The sequence below is a fragment of the Euprymna scolopes genome, chromosome 26 (genome assembly GCF_053919585.1).
Source record: "Euprymna scolopes isolate OS-2025 chromosome 26, ASM5391958v1, whole genome shotgun sequence".
NCBI classification, from domain to species: Eukaryota; Metazoa; Mollusca; class Cephalopoda; order Sepiida; family Sepiolidae; genus Euprymna; species Euprymna scolopes.
The window spans coordinates 98,287,429-98,296,079 of record NC_136507.1 but is presented as its reverse complement, the minus strand read 5'-3'; positions in this window follow the sequence as shown (position 1 = coordinate 98,296,079).

Genomic DNA, 8,651 nt, shown 5'->3' with positions numbered 1-8,651 from the left:
TTTTTTATCAAATTAAACAAATGGAATGTATGAAAAAAGGATACTATTTTTTTATCAAATTAAACAAATAGAATTTATGAAAAAAGATACTATTTTTTATCAAATTAAACAAATAGAATGTATGAAAAAAAGATACTATTTTTTTATCAAATTAAACAAATAGAATGTATGAAAAAAGATACTATTTTTTTATCAAATTAAACAAATGGAATTTATGAAAAAAAGATACTATTTTTTATCAAATTAAACAAATAGAATGTATGAAAAAAAGATACTATTTTTTATCAAATTAAACAAATGAAATTTATGAAAATAAGATACTATTTTTTATCAAATTAAACAAATGGAATGTATGAAAAAAAGATACTATTTTTCTATCAAATTAAACAAATAGAATGTATGAAAAAAGATACCATGTTTTTATCAAATTAAACAAATGGAATGTATGAAAAAAGATACTATTTTTTATCAAATTAAACAAATAGAATGTATGGAAAAAGATACTATTTTTTATCAAATTAAACAAATGGAATGTATGAAAAAAAGATACTATTTTTTTTATCAAATTAAACAAATAGAATGAATGAAAAAAGATACTATTTTTTTATCAAATTAAACAAATAGAATGTATGAAAAAAGATACTATTTTTTTATCAAATTAAACAAATAGAATGTATGAAAAAAGATACTATTTTTTATCAAATTAAACAAATGGAATGTATGAAAAAAGATACTATTTTCTATCAAATTAAACAAATAGAATGTATGAAAAACGATACTATTTTTTTATCAAATTCAACAAATAGAATGTATGAACAAAGATACTATTTTTTTATCAAATTAAACAAATAGAATGTATTAAAAAAAGATACTATTTTTTATCAAATTAAACAAATAGAATGTATGAAAAAAGATACTATTTTTTATCAAATTAAACAAATAGAATGTATGAAAAAAGATACTATTTTTTATCAAATTAAACAAATAGAATGTATGAAAAAAGATACTTTTTTTATCAAATTAAACAAATAGAATGTATGAAAAAAGATACTATTTTTTTATCAAATTAAACAAATAGAATGTATGAAAAAAGATACTATTTTTTATCAAATCAAACAAATGGAATGTATGAAAAAAAGATACTATTTTTTTTATCAAATTAAACAAATAGAATGAATGAAAAAAGATACTATTTTTTTATCAAATCAAACAAATGGAATGCATGAAAAAAGATACTATTTTTTATCAAATCAAACAAATAGAATGTATGAAAAAAGATACTATTTTTTAAAATTAAACAAATGGAATGTATGAAAAAAGATACTATTTTTTATCAAATCAAACTAATGGAATGCATGAAAAAAGATATTATTTTTTTATCAAATTAAACAAATGGAATGCATGAAAAAAAAACGTTTTTTTTATCAAATTAAACAAATAGAATGAATGAAAAAAGATACTATTTTTTTATCAAATTAAACAAATAGAATGTATGAAAAAAGATACTATTTTTTTATCAAATTAAACAAATGAAATGTATGAAAAAATAGATACTATTTTTTATCAAATTAAACAAATAGAATGTATGAAAAAAGATACTATTTTTTATCAAATTAAACAAATGGAATGTATGAAAAAAGGATACTATTTTTTTATCAAATTAAATAAATGGAATTTATGAAAAAAAGATACTTTTTTTTATCAAATTAAACAAATAGAATGTATGAAAAAAAGATACTTTTTTTTATCAAATTAAACAAATAGAATGTATGAAAAAAGATACTATTTTTTTATCAAATTAAACAAATGGAATTTATGAAAAAAAGATACTATTTTTTATCAAAATGAACAAATAGAATGTATGAAAAAAAGATACTATTTTTTATCAAATTAAACAAATGAAATTTATGAAAAAAAGATACTATTTTTTATCAAATTAAACAAATAGAATGTATGAAAAAAAGATACTATTTTTCTATCAAATTAAACAAATAGAATGTATGAAAAAAGATACCATGTTTTTATCAAATTAAACAAATGGAATGTATGAAAAAAGATACTATTTTTTATCAAATTAAACAAATAGAATGTATGGAAAAAGATACTATTTTTTATCAAATTAAACAAATGGAATGTATGAAAAAAAGATACTATTTTTTTTATCAAATTAAACAAATAGAATGAATGAAAAAAGATACTATTTTTTTATCAAATTAAACAAATAGAATGTATGAAAAAAGATACTATTTTTTTATCAAATTAAACAAATAGAATGTATGGAAAAAGATACTATTTTTTATCAAATTAAACAAATGGAATGTATGAAAAAAAGATACTATTTTTTATCACATTAAACAAATAGAATGTATGAAAAACGATACTATTTTTTTATCAAATTCAACAAATAGATTGTATGAAAAAAAGATACTATTTCTTATCAAATTAAACAAATAGAATGTATGAAAAAAGATAGTATTTTTTATCAAATTAAACAAATAGAATGTATGAAAAAAGATACTATTTTTTATCAAATTAAACAAATAGAATGTATGAAAAAAGATACTATTTTTTATCAAATTAAACAAATAGAATGTATGAAAAAAGATACCATTTTTTTATCAAATTAAACAAATAGAATGTATGAAAAAAGATACTATTTTTTATCAAATCAAACAAATGGAATGTATGAAAAAAAGATACTATTTTTTTTATCAAATTAAACAAATAGAATGAATGAAAAAAAGATACTATTTTTTTATCAAATTAAACAAATGGAATGTATGAAAAAAAGATACTATTTTTTATCAAATCAAACAAATGGAATGCATGAAAAAAAGATACTATTTTTTATCAAATTAAACAAATAGAATGTATGAAAAAAGATACTATTTTTTTAAAATTAAACAAATGGAATGTATGAAAAAAGATACTATTTTTTATCAAATCAAACAAATGGAATGTATGAAAAAAGATACTATTTTTTATCAAATTAAACAAATAGAATGTATGAAAAAAGATACTATTTTTTATCAAATTAAACAAATGGAATGTATGAAAAAAGATACGATTTTTTATCAAATTAAACAAATAGAATGTATGAAAAACGATACTATTTTTTTATCAAATTAAACAAATAGAATGTATGAACAAAGATACTATTTTTTTATCAAATTAAACAAATAGAATGAATGAAAAAAGATACTATTTGTTTATCAAATTAAACAAATAGAATGTATGAAAAAAGATACTATTTTTTTATCAAATTAAACAAATGGAATGTATGAAAAAAAGATACTATTTTTTTATCAAATTAAACAAATAGAATGTATGAAAAAAAAACTATTTTTTTATCAAATTAAACAAATAGAATGAATGAAAAAAAGATACTATTTTTTTATCAAATTAAACAAATGAAATGTATGAAAAAATAGATACTATTTTTTATCAAATTAAACAAATAGAATGTATGAAAAAATATACTATTTTTTATCAAATTAAACAAATAGAATGAATGAAAAAAGGATACTATTTTTTTATCAAATTAAACAAATGGAATTTATGAAAAAAAGATACTATTTTTTATCAAATTAAACAAATAGAATGTATGAAACAAAGATACTATTTTTTATCAAATTAAACAAATAGAATGTATGAAAAAAGATACTATTTTTTTATCAAATTAAACAAATGGAATTTATGAAAAAAAGATACTATTTTTTATCAAATTAAACAAATAGAATGTATGAAAAAAAGATACTATTTTTTATCAAATTAAACAAATGGAATTTATGAAAAAAAGATACTATTTTTTATCAAATTAAACAAATAGAATGTATGAAAAAAAGATACTATTTTTTTATCAAATTAAACAAATAGAATGTATGAAAAAAGATACTATTTTTTATCAAATTAAACAAATAGAATGTATGAAAAAAGATACTATTTTTTATCAAATAAACAAATAGAATGTATGGAAAAAGATACTATTTTTTATCAAATTAAACAAATGGAATGTATGAAAAAAAGATACTTTTTTTTTTATCAAATTAAACAACTAGAATGAATGAAAAAAGATACTATTTTTTTATCAAATTAAACAAATAGAATGTATGAAAAAAGATACTATTTTTTATTAAATTAAACAAATGGAATGTATGAAAAAAGATACTATTTTTTATCAAATTAAACAAATAGAATGTATGAAAAACCCTACTATTTTTTTATATAATTAAACAAATAGAATGTATGAACAAAGATACTATTTTTTTATCAAATTAAACAAATAGAATGTATGAAAAAAAGATACTATTTTTTATCAAATTAAACAAATGGAATGTATGAAAAAAAAGATACTACTTTTTTATCAAATCAAACAAATGAAATGTATGAAAAAAAGATACTATTTTTTATCAAATTAAACAAATAGAATGTATGAAAATAGATACTATTTTTAATCAAATTAAACAAATGGAATGTATGAAAAAAAGATACTATTTTTTATCAAATTAAACAAATAGAATATATGAAAATAGATACTATTTTTATCAAATTAAACAAATGGAATGCATGAAAAAAACTTTTTTATCAAATTAAACAAATGGAATGTATGAAAAAAAGATACTATTTTTTTATCAAATTAAACAAATAGAATGTATGAAAAAAAGATACTATTTTTTATCAAATTAAACAAATGGAATGTATGAAAAAAAGATAATATTTTTTTATCAAATTAAACAAATAGAATGTATGAAAAAAAAGATACTATTTTTTTATCAAATTAAACAAATGGAATGTATGAAAAAAGATACTATTGTTTATCAAATTAAACAAATGGAATGCATGAAAAAAGATATTATTTTTTTATCAAATTAAACAAATGGAATGCATGAAAAAAAAACTTTTTTATCAAATTAAACAAATGGAATGTATGAAAAAAAACGATACTACTTTTTTATCAAATCAAACAAATGAGATGTATGAAAAAAAGATACTATTTTTTTATCAAATTAAACAAATGGAATGTATGAAAATAGATACTATTTTTTATCAAATTAAACAAATGAAATGTATAAAAAAATATACTATTTTTTATCAAATTAAACAAATGGAATGTGTGAAAAAAAGATACTATTTTTTATCAAATTAAGCAAATGGAATGCATGAAAAAAAGATACTATTTTTTATCAAATTAAACAAATGGAATGTATGAAAAAAAGATATTATTTTTTATCAAATTAAATAAATAGAATGTATGAAAAAAAGATACTATTTTTTTATCAAATTAAACAAATAGAATGTATGAAAAAAAGATACTATTTTTTTTATCAAATTAAATAGAATGTATGAAAAAAGATACTATTTTTTATCAAATTAAACAAATGAAATGTATGAAAAAAGATATTATTTTTTATCAAATTAAACAAATGGAATGTATGAAAAAAGATATTATTTTTTATCAAATTAAACAAATGGAATGTATGAAAAAAGATATTATTTTTTATCAAATTAAACAAATGGAATGTATGAAAAAAAGATACTATTTTTTTTATCAAATTAAATAGAATGTATGAAAAAAGATACTATTGTTTTATCAAATTAAACAAATAGAATGTATGAAAAAAGATATTATTTTTTATCAAATTAAACAAATGGAATGTATGAAAAAAGATATTATTTTTAATCAAATTAAACAAATGGAATGTATGAAAAAAGATACTATTTTTTATCAAATTAAACAAATGGAATGTATGAAAAAAAGATACTATTTTTTTTATCAAATTAAATAGAATGTATGAAAAAAGATACTATTTTCTTATCAAATTAAACAAATGGAATGTATGAAAAAAAGATATTATTTTTTATCAAATTAAGCAAATGGAATGTATGAAAAAAGATACTATTTTTTATCAAATTAAACAAATGGAATGTATGAAAAAAAGATATTATTTTTTATCAAATTAAGCAAATGGAATGTATGAAAAAAGATACTATTTTTTATCAAATTAAACAAATAGAATGTATAAAAAAGATACTATTTTCTTATCAAATCAAACAATTGGAATGCATGAAAAAAAGATACTATTTTTTTTTATTTGCGTCATCGTTTATCAAGGCCCGAAAGCCACTAAAACTAAAATAGGAGTTAATGGGCTGTTATTTAAATTAATTCTTTTCAAACCACTCATATGATAGATATTCATATTAGTGTTGGGACGATTAATCGGAATCGGGAATCGAACAAATCGGAGCTTTTCGAGGAATTGGGATTGGAAGAATTTGTGTTTATTTTTAATTTGATTTTGTTTAAAGCAAAATCTTCCACTGACGGTAGTAACGATAAAATAATATTTATTGGTTTTGAACTACCAGTAAAAGTAAAAATTTATAGATCATCCCTCACAAGTTTATTTTTACGTTTGAGAAAATATTGAGAAATATTATCATATTTAACATGTCTTTTTACAATAATCGGAAAAAATAACCACTATATAGTTAAATATTTAGAGATTTATAAAGAATCGGAATCGGAAAAAAGTAACTGTATTGGAATCATCCCATCACTATATATATATAAGAACAAGTAGTTAATAAACACATTGAAAAATAGTTAAAAACACATTTAATTTTAAAAAGGAAACACTAAATAAGTGGATAGTCCTTAAGCCGCGGAATTTCGAAGAAATATTTTCCTTCTCATCAGAGAGTAGGGTTTAGCAAAATGCGGGATCGGATTTTTGCCCACTCAATAATGATTGCATCCATAAAGATGTTATATATTCATGCACAATTACAGAACTTCCACGCAATCCTCCCATAACAGACACGAATATTTTGTCTTCTAGTTATTCCTCTTCCCATCCCCATCTGATATAGTCACTATAGTCAAATATACCACACAAGCAGCCCCTCCATCTATAATCATACAACTAGCAATAATAATAATATTAATGAGGATAATAATATTTCTCCTAATAGCCATCCTAACACTAACAACACTCATTATCCCCTCCAAAACAGTCCTCGTACAATCATTGTCCCATCCTTTGTTCATCACAATAAACAAAATTCAAACTATTTCCCTAATACAAATCAGCAAATTAATATTAATTTCAGACTTCGAGCTTTTGATAAAGTACATGCATATATCGGCGCTACTTCAACATTTATTAAGAAAAGAATATCAAATCACATTCCTTCTTTTAACAACCAAAATTCTAATAATAACCAAGGAACTTCTCTAACCACTTTAATTAAAACACTTAATTCTAACAATACCCCTTTCTCAATAAAATGAACTATCCTAAAAAAGGTTAAGTCTTATACTCCAGGCTCTAAGTCATGTCGCCTCTGCACAACCGAAGCTATAACTATAATTACTTCCCTCAAAGTAGAAATATAATAAACTCTAAAAACGAACTGATCTCTTTCTGCAAACATAAGTCCAAATTTGATTATAGTAAATTTGAAATTACATAGTCATTAATTTAACCTTTCAGATATATATATATATATATATATATATATATATATATATATATATATATATATATATATATATATATATTCTTTTCTATAACTTTATCGTTTTTCTACATACTTTCTTAATACAAACACCTGCTGCCCAAATCCCTACATAGTACCCCAGTAGATTTTACCCCTGATAGTAGCCCCCTACACCAAAGTGGCAATGTGCCTTGTTTGGGGTGAAAATCTAAAAAGAAAAAATACTTTATAACTTTATCATTTTTTATTGTAATTATTTATTTATTCTTTGTTTGGCGTTTAAATATTCCTATCTATCAAATATATCAACCTTTATATTCTGCATGCATGTTTACTTATACTTTATGCATTTACTTACATACTTACTTACTTACTTACATACTTACTTATTTACTTACACACTTACTTGCTTTATCCGGAATCTGCAGATACTGGCCTTCCTTTCCCCTTAAAATTTCTTTTTAACTTTTTATTTTTTATTTATTCATCTATTTACTCATATGTATGTATATGGGTGTGGGTGTGTTTGTTGTATATATATATATATATATATATATATATATATATATATCCTTTTTATATTTTATATTTCTTCTTATTTCATTTGGTGTCCTTCAATAACTCCTGCTGATAATTTAATTCTTAAATAATACCTTGTACATTTCAGTTGACCTCTTTTTTGCTTAATATTTTGGCGCCTTTAACGTAATCTTTTCTGGCTCATTTTGACATTTGTTTTTCTATTTTAAATTTAGTTCAATCACCTTTCAACTTTTTTTTTCTTCACTCATTTTTTTCTTCACTCATTTTTTTCTTCTTCTTCTTCTTTTTCATTCATTTTTCTTAATTCAGCCTTGCCCCGACAGTCGAGTTGTAAATTTCTTCTATTCCTATTTTTACACACATTTTATCTTTCTTTTAATAATATTCCCTTTTCCTTGTGCCTATTTGTGAATTATTCCACAGATTTCTGCCTTTTGGATTACTTTGGACCATCTTCCAATTACGCGATTCCCTTGGATTTTACTTGTGCGAATGGAAATTTAACTAACTTTCTTGGATTCTGCATTTTTTAATTTTACCGTCATTGGATATTTTACTCTTCACCAGACTATACATTCACGTGAAATCACGTTTTTATTCACTCT